The sequence below is a fragment of the Osmerus mordax genome, chromosome 14 (genome assembly GCF_038355195.1).
Source record: "Osmerus mordax isolate fOsmMor3 chromosome 14, fOsmMor3.pri, whole genome shotgun sequence".
NCBI classification, from domain to species: domain Eukaryota; kingdom Metazoa; phylum Chordata; class Actinopteri; order Osmeriformes; family Osmeridae; genus Osmerus; species Osmerus mordax.
The window spans coordinates 1,487,454-1,503,926 of record NC_090063.1 but is presented as its reverse complement, the minus strand read 5'-3'; the positions used below and the strand labels follow the sequence as shown (position 1 = coordinate 1,503,926).

The 16,473-nt window shown below is 42.8% G+C and overlaps 1 protein-coding gene across 2 annotated transcripts in view; it reads right to left on the bottom strand.

Moving 5' to 3' along the window:
• Positions 1 to 16,473, bottom strand: part of mcc (MCC regulator of WNT signaling pathway) — a 348,154-nt gene that overhangs the window by 255,443 nt on the left and 76,238 nt on the right. The gene's annotated exons all lie outside the window — the stretch shown is intronic.

The following is a 16,473-nucleotide window of genomic DNA, read 5'->3' as shown; positions in this document are numbered from 1 at the left end:
ATGTATCTGATAGTCATACGACTGACAGAATACACACACACACATACACGTTGACAAACACAGACATAACAGAAAGAAACATGTGGAAACACATTTGGCAGTTTGCCCTTTGTATAAAACGTTTGGCAAATAATTACCAATGGAAAATATGCTACAACTATCTTAAACCAATATGGTTTCTGTTCCTGGTGTTCCCATTTTAGAGTGAAATCACATGGCAGCCCCTGGCCCATACAACGGTCCTGAAGGTATGACGAAACCTACACATGAACAGCCTGCAACTTTTCTTGCATACTGTATTGCAGAAATTGGTGGGTTAACACAAAATGTACATTTTCTTGTGTGTGTTCTTGTGTTATGCTACTATTTTATTGATATTGATCAAATAGTCGAATGTGAACAGTAATCTCAGATTTTCAGGGATTTTACACCGATCAGCCAAAACATAACCATTGCCAAGTTAAGTGAACAACACTGATTCTCGATCTCATTGCAGCCGTTTGTGGATGCGATATATTAGACCTGAAAGTTTTTTGTTTTTTTTCATAGCTGATGTGTTATAAACAGGAAACATGGGCAAATGTAAGGATTTGAGCAATGTTGAAAAGGGCCAAAATGTGATGGCTAGATGACTGGGTAAGAACATCTCCAACATAGCCAGACAAACAGGCCTATTGAATGTCTAATTCTGTAACTATCCCTGTAGCAGAAGTGAGAAAAAGCCATAAGGTCAACCTAATGCTGACAGGAAACAATGGTTTAGTCCAGACAATTAGAAAAATTTAACTTTTGTCTTGGTGAATGGTGTGACAGGAATGAATGGTGATGAGCGAGAGGAAGAGGAAATGACACAGGAGGACAGATGAGAGGTACCACATTAGTGGACCCTGACAAAAGCTTGACCTTTGACCATTAAAGGTAGTTTGGAGCAGATCTATTCCATTTCAGCAGTCTATGTGTAAAACTACAGCTGTTAGTGAGTGTGCATGCACAATGGAAAAGGTGTGTATCAATTAATTAAATAACTGTCAGCTGATATGTGCAAGGGCAATATGAGGTGATGAGTTTACTGAGCACTGTACAGTCACACAACTACCCACACCCACTGGAATTTGACCCCCATTTTTTATATTCTGATGAGATTCCCTTTGCTCTGTCACTCAGTTCCTTTATACACACACTTGTAAACTACATATATTTGACCAATTCATAGCAGTGTTTCCCATACATTGATTTATTTGTGGCCGACTGCCACAAAAAAATGTTTTACCACCACAAATGATTATAATTTTTTTACTCTTGAACATGCTCGAGTTCTCTCTCTCACCAAAACAGACCCTTCTGTGAATAGTCCCCTCTCTCTGGAGTTTACGAACGGTTAGGTCTGATCCCACTGATCTCACAGACTCATGGACTTTGAGGCTGTCCTGCTGTCAAATCGTAAAGTGTATGAGGGCTCTTTCGCAGACATTTTTAGCCCTTTATGCAACCAAAGTCCACATTTTTGCAGACTTTGGCTAAAGGAATTGCCCACAATTCACAGTGTGACGTGAAATATGAGGGTTATCAGAGGAAGCCCAGTAGCGAGACAAAAGCCCGGCCAACCCACCTCATAAAACAAGAAAGAAGAACGAGAAACAAACAAGCATGCAAGGAGCAACGAACCCTGATGTAAACATATTTATAAATAAAAGTTAACATGTTTAACAAGTTTAAACACAAAGCTCACTGATGGTTAATATAGCCTGAACTGAGTGTAGTTTGTCCTTTGATGATAAATTCCAAATATGCTTTCAGCAGATTTGATCAGCAGCCTCTTGCACTCAACTACTTACTAGGTAACGTCACGCAAGTCTGTGAGGGTTGAGGGCTTAAGGCCGCAGTATGCTTCTCCGAATCCGTTAATGGATGGGCGGGCTTACGGATACGGACAGATAGACTGCGTTTATGGTATCTCCGTAGGCTGTGGGTGCTGAAAACAATTCACCGCCAGAAGAGTAGGTGGCGCAACGGTTTTTTGTAAGTCGTCGTCGAGTGTTTATTTACCTAGGTTATCGAGAAGTTGGAGCAAATTTACAAATGAGTCGTTTCATCAATAAAATACTGCCCATTTCTCGTCACATTTTAATTCAGATGCTGATTTACATGTACTGTTTAGCTGAAATATGAATTGTACAAACCTACAGCAATGGCGGTCAAAGGATTTTGTTCATCCTGTTTATCACGGCAACCCCGCCCCTGACGCAAGCGGTTGTTAATACTGACCAATCACAGCCAAGGGGGTATCCGTAACTATCCAAAATTACGACAGATAGTTAGAAAATTCAGGAGGTGCACGTCGAGCTCTCTGGCACTCTTCGAGGGCTCTCGGAGAGCTCAGAGAGGGCGTTCCCCGTAGAGGAGGCCGTTCCCATGTGTCCGTTTTTTGGAAAACGGAAAAGCATATATCGGCCTTTAGGGTTTAGGGGGGACATTGGAATTGGGCCTTAGTATCATAATTATCTGGACAAATTTGTCCAAAACTGATACATACAAGTTAAATGTATTATAAATATTCATAGTTAAATACATTCATCAAATATAACAATATGAGTCCAACGTAATGTTTAGATTACAAAAAGATAAAAAAAACTATTTTGCGCTCCAATTAATGCAAAATAATTTTGCTTGCACGCTCAGTGCACTTGCATTACTTGACAAGGCACAATTGTGTTAGCACAACAGCAGCCTATTTGTCATTGTTCAAAACCAAAGACAGCACATATAGCCTTCTGATAGTGCAGCACCAAGGATATTAGCACCGCGAAATATCACACAATCAATGGAGGGAAAGGAAAAACATTTATTCTTGACGATAAGTAAGCAAGTATATTTATTGTGGACTAGATTTGAACTTAACAGGTAAAGTTGAATTGGTTCGCCCTTTAACAATTTAGTTAAATCTTTTAAAAAGTATAAAATACATCCAAAAGTATAATGCAAGCAACTTATTGGTCCTTCACTCAGTGAACGTTGTAAAGTTTGAACGTGTCTGTAACTTAAAAAGTGAGGGTGAAACGTGCCAAAAAATAATAATGATAATAAATAAATAATAAAGAACAAAATTGGGGCATCTATCTTGCTTAACAAAGCCCCAGTAAATACATTTGATTTGGGTTGTTCATATTTGAAAGTAGGCTAACACAAAATAAAACTACTGTAGCATTATTCCTTATGAACTGTAGGCTATTGGCAGGGTCATTTTAAAATGTTAATGCATCACCGTGCATTTGCTTGTGCAAACTGTTTAACCACACCTTTTAGATCAAGGTTGTCGGCCGTTTGTTTTCGATGCCGAGTACTGCCAACCCTGACAGTCTTTCTTGAGACATATTGCTTCTAAGATAGTTCTTTATTATTTTCAGCTTTGAAAATGACCTCTCGGCAGAAGCCACCTTCACAGGGACGGTCAAAAAGAGCTTTAGTGCTGAACTTCGGGGAAACTAGAAAGAAGAGAGTGGTGTTTCACATCTGAGTGATATCTTTAATTGAGCTGCTCTCCTCAATTGCTGGCCTCAGCACATTACGGAAAGAGAGTACCTGTAAAGGAAACTCTGAGGACAGGTCATCTGAATATTGCACTGCCAATAAATTGGCCAATGAGTATAGATCATCTTTCGCTAACAACAGTTCTTTAGGGCTCAGAAATTGAAAGCGGTCTGCAATTTCTTCCATTCCACTAAACCGGCGTCCAAGTTGTGTTGTGGCAATGTCAACAGTAGCATAGAACACAGACACCTTGAAGTATTCCTCTGCATTCTGAAGCCATTGGTCTTCACAGAGTTCATCGAAGTGCCTGTTTGTACGCCATGCACATTTTTTGTTAAAATAAGTGCTGGTGCCCCATGAGACTGCTGTTGCCTTAATGTCTTCATATTCCCCCCTGAGCTTGGTCAGTGTGTCCATTGCGTTTCTTAACAGGCTTTCTGCATGAAGCAGGTACATTTTTTGCTTCTGGAGAGCTTGCGAAGCAGCATTAACTGTCTCCAGTAATTTGGACTGTACTACTGTCATAAGCACAAATTCAAATGTCTCCATTGCCTTTTTTATGCCCGATGCCTCACTGCGTTCTTCTGGTTTCTTAGGCAGCATTATAATTTTACTCAGCGCCTGCATTACCTCTTTGTATCGGAAGCGTAATGATTTAATGGCATAGTACCTGGATGCCCAACGTGTAGGGCAAAGTTTTTTAAGAGTAGGTTTGGAAAGATGGTTCTCCAATAGCTTCCACCGGTTGAACTAAAAAACACATAAATCCACTGTACAGTGTCATAATAGGCCCTTATCTCTGGTATCTTTTGACAAACATCGTTTAAAACCAACTTTAGGTTATGAGCAGCGCAGTGGACATATACGGCATTTGGCTTTGTCTGAAATGCGCTTTTGGACATCGGAGTAAGTGCCACTCATTGTACTTGCGCCATCGTAGCCCTGGCCACGAGATTTGTTTACAGATATTCCCAGACTTTCTATCAGTCCAGTTATTTGTTTTTCAATACCTGAGGCACTTTGATCTTTCACGCTTTGAAATCCCAGAAAACTCTTGTTTATTTTAACCTCAGTCAGTTGTTCCTTTTCATCAGTCTCCACTGTAACATATCTAAACACTTGACTTGGTTGGTCAACCCTTGTGATATCTTGAGTAGTTTCCATGATAACTGAATAGAATTCAGCCTGCTTGATTTCAGTGACATTTTCTTCCTGTACGTTTTGGGACAGTAGTGCAATCAGTTCATTTAGAATTCTCGCCAAGCTTGCGCGTGTGTCAAGTAGGGTGACCACCTGTCCCGCTTTGCGCAATATCGCACAGCATTTTCAATATGGGACGTGCGGGACAAGGGGTGAAAATGCTGTGCAACACAACGCAAGGCACGACAGGTGGTCACCCTAGTGTCAAGGGGCAGGATGAGTCTGAGAATTTGGAGCACGCGCGCTGTGGAGCAATTCAATTGAATTCAATCATATATTGACATATCAAGGTGAAATTGCGTATGGTACTTCAGAATTATGTCATCTTGAAGGCACAAAGGTTTGAAAAACCATCAGTCAAAATTATATTTGATTTATTACCACAAAGATATTGTGGCAATGTGGACATTTACATAAATACACTTCTTTCAGCCATTTTGTATTGCATTCCTTATTCAATTTCACCCGATAGAAAGACATGTATTCTACACAACTGTAACACATTTAAAGTTGATTGGATCTATGGTTCATGAGGAGAAGGGTTTTGTATACCAATTTTCAGGCATTCAACGCTTTTTTTGCACCAAAGCCAGGCCAACAACAACAATGAGCTGAAAAACAGAATGAAAAATCAAGTGATGAGTCGCCCGGTGTGGCTAAAAAGCCAAGACAACAACATTTCAGACAAGAATGGTTAAGTGAGTTTACGTGGCTGAAATATTGCTAAATCACAAACACAATGCACTGTATCTTCTGTTCTCGATGTGGTCAACACACGGGAAAAACCAAATTTGCCGAAGCAACTGGCACAGCACAATTCAAACATGACACTTTAATAAAACATAACATCAGCTTGGGGTATAAAATGTGCCGAGACAGATACGTTAATGAAACTGAGTCACCTCTTCCAAATGCATTCCGCAGACAACAAACACGTTAGCAGTCAGCGGATGAGGCTGAAATGGTAGTCAGGTTTAACAGTGCATACTTCATCGCAAAGGAGGAACTACCATTCACAAAATTCAAGAGTGAAGTTGAATTATTAAAAAAGAATGGCGTAAAATGAAATACTGCAACGACACAGCATGTGTGCAGTTCATTGGCGCTATTGCAGATTCACTCAAACAGAAGACTTGTGAGAAGATTAAGGACGCCACTTATCTCTCATTCATGATTGATGGTGACACAGGTGTTTCAACTAAAGAATGTGAAATAGTATATGCAAGGGTCCTGCAACAAGGTAAACCAACAAATATCTTGATTGGCCATGTGGAAGTCCAGCATGCAAATGCACATGGTAGGCCTATGTTAATTACTATAGCTTAATTTGACCTCAGTTTAGTGCTTTAAGTGCTTACTCAGAACACATCAGTTTCAATGCTCTCAACCTTTTAAAGCCTTAACATGTTATTTGTAGGTGCCACAGTGATTTAACTGTTCAGTGTGATGACAGGGGAAAGAAACTATTACTGTTTGCTGGTGGTTTTGGTATATAGTGAATATCATTCCAAATCCAATTGTACACAACAATTACAGCTAACATATCATTCATTTAAAGGAGTCTATAAAGCCACCAAAGAGGCCTTTCATCAACTAGGGACTAAAGAATATATTGTGCTTAGTAAAGTTATGCATTGTGCTTATTAAAGTTCTGTTTTATGAACTTAGAAGTGTGCTCAGGCTTAAACATTGGGTCTCACACTGGGTGTGGGAAGCAGGCTGTTCTTTGTGTCTCTATCTCTTCATTTTCAGAAACAACCTTGAAACCGGCACCCGAGCAGGTGGGACGCGTAGGCAAGGACAACTCCCTGATGCACGAGAGAACAAGCTCAACCCTCTTTTCATCTTTCTGTTTTAATTGCACTGTATAAATATATGCTGGGGAGGGACAGATAGGGAGTTGGACTTTGTGAACCAGCCCAAACTCTGTTGCGGGTAGGGAAACTTAGACAACCCCAGAGCTCTGTACTTGTTGATTTCCAACTGCTGCATTAAAGCTGATATTATCGGACCTCTGTGACTCCAGACCACTCTTTCTAGAACACAGATTTGTGTCATTGAATACCATCATTACATATTGGAATAGACACAAAGAATTTGAGTCCTTCAGGACAGAAACAGGGTGGTTAGAGAAGACAGTTGCCATGGGAGCTGATGGTGCTGCAGTCAATCTTGGACATAAGGGAGGTGTCTAAGCTGAGGCAGGGGCTTTTATTGTCCCATTCCTTGCCACATAGGTAGGTTATGTAGACAGTCAGGTTAAAGTTAGGGGAAGCAAACAATATGTATTTGTTTAAGTAGGTATGTATGTAATGTCTAAACTCTTTTTCTCCCCTGTCTGAGGCAGAGATCTCTGACCTCATTCTCTCTCATCGCCCCACCTCCTGTCCCCTTGATCCTATCCCCTCCCCTCTCTTTCAAACCATCTCCCCCTCCATCATAACTTTTCTTCTCCATGTCCTAAACTCCTCTCTTACCTCTGGCACCTTCCCCTCTGCCTTCAAACAGGCTAGAGTTACCCCTCTACTCAAAAAACCCTCCCTTAACCCTGCCGTCCTCCAGAACTACAGACCGGTATCACTGTTACCCTTCCTTTCAAAAACAATTGAACGTGCTGTATCTAACCAACTGTCTAACTTTCTCTCTCAGAACAACCTGCTTGATCCCAACCAATCGGGCTTCAAGACTGGCCACTCCACAGAGACTGCCCTCCTTTCAGTCACCACTGCCCTCCAGTCTGCCAGAGCTTCCAGGTCATCCGTCATCATTCTGCTGGACCTTTCTGCAGCGTTTGATACGGTTAACCACCAGATCCTGCTTGCCAGACTTTCTGAGATGGGCATCACTGGCACTGCACTCCAGTGGATCTCATCCTACCTGTCGGGAAGATCCTACCAGGTTTCCTGGGGAGGCAAACTGTCAGGACCTCGCCAGCTCTCCACTGGTGTCCCACAGGGCTCCGTCCTTGGACCCCTCCTCTTCTCTCTGTACACCACCTCACTTGGACCAATCATCACCTCCCATGGCTTCTCCTACCACTGCTACGCTGACGACACGCAGCTGTACCTGTCGTTCCCCCCGACCGATCCGGGGATCTCAGCTAGGATTGAGGCCTGCCTCACAGACATCTCCGCCTGGATGACCAAGCACCACCTCCAGCTGAACCTCGCCAAAACAGAACTTCTCATCATCCTGGCTAAACCCTCCACCTCCCACGATCTCTTAATCACCCTGGGATCTGCGACGGTGACCCCTTCATCCTCTGCCAGGAACCTTGGGGTTACCATGGACGACAAGCTCTCCCTCACGGCCCACATTGCTGCGGTCTCCCGGTCGTGTAGATTCACCCTCTACAACATCCGGAAGATCAGGAGATACTCGTCTGAGCACTCCACCCAGCTGCTAGTCCAAGCACTTGTCCTCTCCAAGTTGGACTATTGCAACTCGCTGCTCGCTGGTCTCCCAGCATGTGCAACCCGCCCTCTTCAGAGGATTCAGAACGCAGCGGCCCGCCTGGTCTACAATCTACCCAGACGCTCCCATGTTACCCCGCTCCTCATCTCTCTCCACTGGCTACCTATCATGGCCCGTATCAGATTCAAGACCCTGGTATTGACCTTCCGAGCAGTGAACGGGACTGCACCCGTCTACATCAAGTCTCTCCTGCAGCCTTACACCCCCACCCGTCACCTACGGTCTTCTTCAGACAACCGCCTGGTGGTCCCACCGCTCAAGACCGCCCGGTCCCAACACAAGCTCTTCTCCTGTCTGGCCCCCCAGTGGTGGAATCAACTCCCCACCTCCATCAGAGATACTGACTGTCTCTCCACCTTCAAGAAAAGGCTCAAGACGCACTTGTTCCGGGAGTACAACGGTACTTAGGAACGGTTCGCTTGACCCGATGTCAGTTTCCTCAAGGATCACAATGACTCTTGCTTAGAGACTTGTTGCTCTTGTGGTTAGTGGTAACTGTGTGGAAGAAATTGGGATTTCCTGTGTGCTTACATTAATCACTAATCAATAGAACTAGTTATTGGATACTAGTTAGTACGTTTATCATGTAAGCTTGCTATTAATAACAGTAGATTGTGTCTATGTGTCAGGGTTAATAGATGTTCGTGATCAGGAGAACCCACGACCCTGAGATTAAGAGTCTCATGCTCTACCGACTGAGCTAGTCCCCCGTTTATGAAGAGACGGACAAAACACTTTCTTCATCAATTGGCGTTGTCGAGCAGCAGGATTACAGAACCAGATCCAGGAGAGACCCACGGCGGCACCAGTATAAAGCAGAACCCGTGGTGCACAAAACTAAAAGGTAAGGGGATCCTTTTCCAAAACCCCATTCACGGACTGCTTTATGCTTGGTGCGCCTGCTGTCCCTCTGCGATGCTGGTAACGTAAACAATTTAAGAACCTTTTATTGTGACGTTCAGTTGGGAGCCTGGTCTTAGCAGACCAGAGTCTGCTAGGCCTCAACAGGAGGAAGATAATATTAGAGTATTGGTTTAGTAAATTTGGGTCATTAATTGACTTAGATAGCGTACAAGAACTCTGGCCACGTGAAGTATTTAAAGAAATATGTAAAAATCTGTGTTCTTGATCTGAGGCAAAGGATCTGTTAACAGAGAATACGGCCCATACTCTTGATCTGGGAGGGATCTGTTAACAGAGTGTATGGTTTTATATATACAGCCAGGGGTGAACCAAATGTATGTGTGTTACTTGTAAAAAATAAAATAAAATAAAAAATAATATAGTAGAATCTTGGTTTAGTAAATTTGGGTCATTATTTGACTTGCTATTTTTACTTTGTCTAGGTCAGAGTTGGCGAGTTCTGATAGCGTACAAGAACTCTGGCCACGTGAAGTATTGAAAGAAATATGTAAAAATCTGTATTCTTGATCTGAGGCAAAGGATCTGTTGACAGAGAATACGGTCCATACTCTTGACCTGGGAGGGGTCTGTTAACAGAGTGTATGGTTTTATATATACAGCCAGGGGTGAACCAAATGTATATGTTTTAAGATGTATGTTTAAAGTTGGTTTTTTTTCTCTTTTGAACAGAGATCTTGTTGGGTTTTTATTTTTTGTTTGAATTGTAACGGTATTAAGTGTTGTTTTGAGTTTTCTTAAAGACCAAGCACAGTAGGTGGGCGGTCATAATGTATTAGGGTCAAAGGCTTTATGCGAGAGACCGATTTTTAAGGGTAAAGTGTTTTAAACAAGTTAGGGATACTTTGACAGTGTAAAGGGACAGTTAGGTTTTTACTGACAAACTTGGCTTTAAATGATCAGCGAGGGACACAATAAAATACTGGGGGAAAGATAGACTGGCAGTTTATGGATTAACTCGTCTCTCTTAAGCACGAATTGTGATTATTTTGTTACTTATGAGGTAACGGAGTTGAGGAAATTATTGTATGCGCGTTCCCAAAAGGGTTGGGTCTTTGTAGGCGCGTCCCATGATTTGAGCGCCCGGAAGACGAGGATAGTTTGGCTTGAAAAGGCCATATATGTAGTTCACTAGCGAGTTATATTGTAGTTCTTTTTATTCTTCAATAGTGCTATGTGACCGTGTTACAGTGCTCTATGATCTTGTGACTGTTTCTAAAAGTGCTGTGTGATTCTTGCTGCAGTAAATCATAAGAGTTGGCTACATAGCTTACCGTTATGAGATTTGTTACAGATACTTTGTATTCAGATAGATTGTAATTCAGTATGGGTAATTTAGCTTCCACTACGAGAACGATAGAGACGTTGTTACCTGCGAACAGTCCAGCCAGATATATGTTTGAGCTACATGGAATTCAAGCAGTGTCAAGCATTGAGAAATGGCATGCGTGGACTAATCATGAGGGAACGTTTGACGTAAAAATATCGGAGAGTCTAAAAAAAAGCGGTTTTGAAAGACAAGGAAACAAGTCGGAAGAGTAAACAATTTGTCAGCTGGCCAATGTTTATGATATGGTTAACTGAAGCTACGAGACGGAGTGGCGTTGGCTATCTTGAGAAAATACGGTCAGATCAAGCTAAAACTGATTCTGATAGAGAAGGTAGGAATGAGCCAAAGCGTCTTGAGAGACAGAGACAAGATGAACAGAAAAGTGAGCTAGAACGTTTTGAGCAAGACAAACAAGAGGCTGCTAGAATTGACTAGAGCAGTTTGAGAGACAGAGCGTCCAGGAGTCATTGTTAAAACGTGATCAGATTGTTGCTATAGCTGTGGCTATGCAGAGGAGAGCCAGAGATAGGGAAAATGCAGTGTTAGTGGAAGCAGCGGGTCAGGTGCAACCAGCACAGAACCTACAAGAGAAGGTTGAGGTTCATACCACAGAAAATATGATTGGTGAGGTTAGTCAGGAAGGCCTAAGAACAGAAGAAGCACTACTGCTTATGAGGTTGAGGAAAGGGTTAGAGGTTGCACTCCAGCCCGGTGTGTTGAGAAATAGATTCCTGATGGTGTTTAATGGCAGTAATACCGAAGGGGTGTTGCTTGACTGGAGCAAAGTGTATGATTGCAAACAGAGAAAAGATGAGGATCCTACAGATTATCTGGAAAGACTTACTAGGATTTTTGAAAAACATTCTGGTTTTACAGCAGCTGCATCCCCATGCCACTTTGTTATGTGTTCATATGTGGATTGCTTCCTTGTTCTCGCTGTGATATATTGTTTTTATTACTGTTGCTTGCTTTTTTCCACAGGTACACTTGCACTTATAGCGGTTCATGTTGTTTAATTGTAACTTGTTTAACTACATGCTCTTATGGGTCTTCCCTTTGGCACTTACTTTGGTTGTTCACAATGTGTGCTTCACGTTTTGGCTACTTGCGATGTTTTTTGGCTATCTTGTTGTTATGATCAGTGACCTATGCACTTTGTAAAGCTCTCTCTTGGAAGTCGCTTTGGATAAAAGCGTCTGCTAAATGAATAAATGTAAATGTAATGTATTCACTTTAATTGTAGACTGGAGCTGGCAAGGCTGTCTGTGCAAAGAAAAGTCCCAATGGTGGACCAAGTCTACAATCTCCTTAACATGGTGTGGAAGACATACCACTACAGTCCCAAGTCTGTGAGAGAGCTCAGAGCCCTCGGACAAGAGTTGGATGTGCATGTGAACGTCCCAGGGGGTGTCAGTGGGACACGCTGGCTCCCACATGTAACCACGTGGCCCTACATACCTTACTGAAACCTGGAGGAAAGGACCGGAACCTGCAGAGCTCAGGGCAGTTTACTTCCACATGGAACATTTGACTGCATCATCAAGCAATCCAGATATTGCTGGTGAGTACGGAAGGTCTGTATTTAATTTTAAATCATTTAATATGTTGGATCCGTAAACATTACTTATATATTGGTTCTGTCCTGCAGATCAAGAAGATGATGGAAGCTGGAACCTTTGTTGCTTTTTGTCACTTCTTGGCTGATTTGTTTGAGGCCATCAGCAAATTCAGCCTTCTCCTTCAAAGGAATTATGTCATCTTGCCTCAGGTAAAGCTCAAGTGACAGCTAAATTATTGTATGCTTAATTCTAATCTCACCAGGTTTAGGTTTTTACATTTCTAAAATGTTTCACAGGCTGTCAATGGGATTGAAAATCTTCTTGTGACTGTTGAGGCCATGGCAGTCAGATGCAAGCCAGGTGGTAGACTAGCAGAGCTACAGGCAGACCTTCAGGCCCAGAAACAAAGGCAGGAGCATGGAGAAGGAGAGTATCACCCTGTCTACAAATATCAGATAAGGAATTATCAGATTTAGTTGCTGAGTTGAATCTTTATTTTATATCCTTGTCTCAAGCCATCTCCCAAATATTTTCACTCAGGGGGTCACCATCAAAGGAGAAGCTGCTGAACTAGCAGAGGATGGACTCTCCACAGTGAGCACACCAAAGCTGCAGCAAGCAGTGAAGGCAACAGTTGACTGTACTGTGATGCACTTGAAACAAAGATTCAGCAGTCTACTTGGCAAGTGAAAGGACAAAATTGTAACATATTTACTGTAAATATAAAATAAGCAATCATTATCACACATTCATCTTTGGTGTCCCCTGCCTGAGTCACCACCTTACTGCGGTGGACGGGTTTGCGTGTCCTAACCCCTTCAGACCTGGCGTCCATTGGAATGGACATTGCATATTTCTGGGTCTAAACCAATAGAAAGTCTGTGATTTCATTATTTGAATGATGCTTATCATTCATTGGTTCCTTATTATCCAATCACAATGGTGCAATGACCTTTGACTTGATCTGAGAGCGCTTCAGACATCAGACAAGACAAGCATGGCTCTGAAGCTCGAGAGAGGGAGGAGTAAGTGCCTATATTTCATTAAAAATGTTAATTAATGTTCATGCTAGCCTAATACATTTTCTCTCAGCATAATTTTAACCATTTCAAGTGTTAATATTTCAAGTTATTTTGACAATATTCCATTTAATTAAGTTACAGGATTTTTTAAAAGTTTAATGTCCATCCCAATGGACATCGGGAGTCAAGAGATATTAGCCAGCACACATTTAGTCAGTGTCTACATGCAAAGAAAAAAATAGCTATAAGCATTTCATAGCTAAACTATGACTTCACAATTGATTTATATTGTATATATATATATTTATATTAGGTATATAACCCATTTTATCACACATGTGCTTTTAGAGTATAAAGTCGCAGACTTCCTAGATCACCTTGTAAATGGAGAGTTATCTGATCTTGACTGCTTGGATTCAGGAAATGAGGAAGATAAGAGCAGGAATGAGATAGAGGGTAAGTGTAGATGTTGAGAGTATAGTACAAAGTTGTATGCCTTATATAATATGTAAATTGCATAAAATATGAGTGAGACTATGGAAAAATAGTTATAAATCGAATTGTTTTGTTATTGGATAGGACGAGGGAGAGAGAAAAGTGACAGTGAAGAGGTTCCATGCATGCTTGAAGAACTTGAGGTGGAAGCTGAGGTTCAGATAGAAGAAAGTGTAGTGAGAGAGGATCAGGAAGAGATTACTGTGAACAGAGAGGAAGATGTCCATGAGCAGATTACAGTAACCAGGAAGGATGAGATAAAGTGGCGCCATAGGCCATTCACCACAATCATTGATACTTCCTTTGAGAATCATCTCATTTATGACCGACATCCCATGAGCCCATACGAATACTTCAAACCGTATGTACCAGATGAACTCTTCGATCTGATGTCTGACAGCACCAACATCTATGCAATGCAAAGTGGCACACTAGGTTTCAAACCCACCAGTTCAGGAGAACTCAGAACCCTCATTGGTCTCCACCTTGCTATGGGCGTGATGAAAATGCCAAGAGTCTCCATGTACTGGGAAGCAGGGATGGACATTGGTATTTTTCGTAACACTATGATCCGTGACAGATTCTTCCAGCTTCGGTCACATTTGCATTTGGTTAACAATTTGGAGAGGCCAGCAGAGAACAATGACGTGTTTTATAAGGTACGTCCTCTCTATGATGCCCTGCGCAGGAGATGCTTGGAGCTTCCACTAGAGGAAAACCTTTGTGTTGACGAACAAATGGTGCCATTTCGTGGAGCTCTCTCCGTCAAGCAGTATGTTAAAGGCAAGCCACACCCTTGGGGGGTGAAATTATACTTCCTGTGTGGGAAAAGTGGCATGGCCTATGACTTCCTGCTGCATCAAGGGGCTACAATGGAAGTGTCAGAGCAGTTGAAGACGCAGCTAGGACTTGGAGCTGCAGTGGTGTACCATCTCTGCCAGCGCATCACAGAGGCCAACCACAAATTGTATTTTGACAATTATTTCACGTCATACAATATTCTGGAACTGCTGGCTGAGAGGAAAATTCATGCCGCTGGAACAGCAAGGATCTGTCGCTTTGCCAACCCTCCTCTACAGTCCGACAAAGTGATGACAAAAATGCCACGAGGAAGCTGCGATGAAGCTGTAAGCCGTGATGGTAAGGTCGCACTGGTCAAATGGTTTGACAGCAGATCAGTTGTCATGGCCTCCAACTTTGTTGGTGTTGGCAGGATGGATGAGGTGCAGCGGTGGGATAAAAAGCAGAAAAGATTTTTGAAGGTGTCCCGTCCAGAGGTGGTCAAGTTGTACAATGAAGCGATGGGCGGTGTTGACCTGCTTGATCAACTTGTCAGTCTGTACCGCACAGAAATTCGGTCAAGAAAGTGGACCCTGAGAATGATCACACACGCTTTTGATCTGGCTGTGGTCAACAGTTGGCTGGAGTACAGGCTGGATGCCAAGAGGGCCAATCTCCAGACAAAAGACACCCTGGATCTCCTCCATTTCAAGATGAATGTGGCCCGGTGTCTGGTGAGTGTCCATAAACCAGTGGCAGCAAAACGTGGAAGGCCCAGTATGTCTCCAGAGCCACAACCACATGCCCACAGACCACGAGTTCAAGATGCAAGACCTCTACCTGAAGTGCAGTATGATATGGTTGACCACATGCCAAATTATGATGAGAAGACAGAGGCCACCAGGTGCAAGAGGCCATACTGCACAGGAAAAACACATGTATTCTGTGACAAATGCAACATCCACCTTTGCTTTGTGCCACACCGAAACTGCTTTAAGGCTGCTCATCGCAAATGAGAGAATATATGGGAAAATCCGCGAGATGTATTTTTGTTATTTTCCATTTGTTTAATAGTTGTGTGATCTGTTATTAGCTTACAATATTAAAAGTATAACAATAAGATAAGATAATAAGATAATAATCAACTTAATTGTGTTTGCAGGTTCCACTGTTACATGATTCATATGTTAAAAACATGGCCTATGTAAAACTAAGTTTTCATGGCGTTTTACGCTCATTTAGTCCTGGCGTCCATTGTAATGGACATGAAAAAATACCAATAAAAACATGAGTTTTCAAAGAAGTTTTTTTTCCCCTTTATTTCTATGCTATAAAGGAGTAAGAAGCAACTAGGAACAATTTTTTTTGCCCAGCAGAAAAAATTCAGGTCTGAAGGGGCTAATGATCCTCGAAGCTAGGTTGTCGGGGGCTTTATGCCCCTGGTAGGGTCACCCGAGGCAAACAGGTTCCAGGCGAAGGACCAGACAAAGCGTGGCTCAAAAACCTACCATGAAGAAAAAGAACAATGGTTCCCAGTTGCCCGTGCCCGGAAGTGGGTCACCGGGGCCCCCCCCTGGAGCCAAGCCCGAGGGTTGGGCTCGATGGCGAGCACCTGGTGGCCGGGCCTTTTCCCATGGGGCCCGGCCGGGCAGAGCCCGAAGATACAACGTCGGACCCCCTTCCAGTGGGATCACCATCTGCAGGAGGGGTCATGGGGGTCGGATGCAGTGTGAGACGGGCGGGGGCCTTGGCGGTCCGATCCTCGGCTGCAGAAGCTAGCTCTAGAGCTGGTGGAAGTGGCCGGGGAGGGGGAAGTCTGGGCCTCCCTGCTTAGGTTGCTGCCCCCGCAACCCGACCCCCGGAAAAGCGGCAGATGATGGATGGATGGATCTTTGGTGTTATATTTTTCTTTCTCTCCCTCTCTCTCTTTTAATAGATGAAAACTCAGATGAAAAAGCAACAGCAAAGGCAGTGAGATCATTCAAGATCTTCAGTCATGATTCCTGGCCAGAGCAGAGAGACCGGCTAATAGACTATGGTACAGAGGAGCTGGACTTCCTGCTGGACCACTTCTCCACTGTGTTAACAAGGTCATTGACTCTTTAAATTATCATGGCAGAGCATAAAAAAGTATCAAAAAGAACATAATTTCACACACTTGATC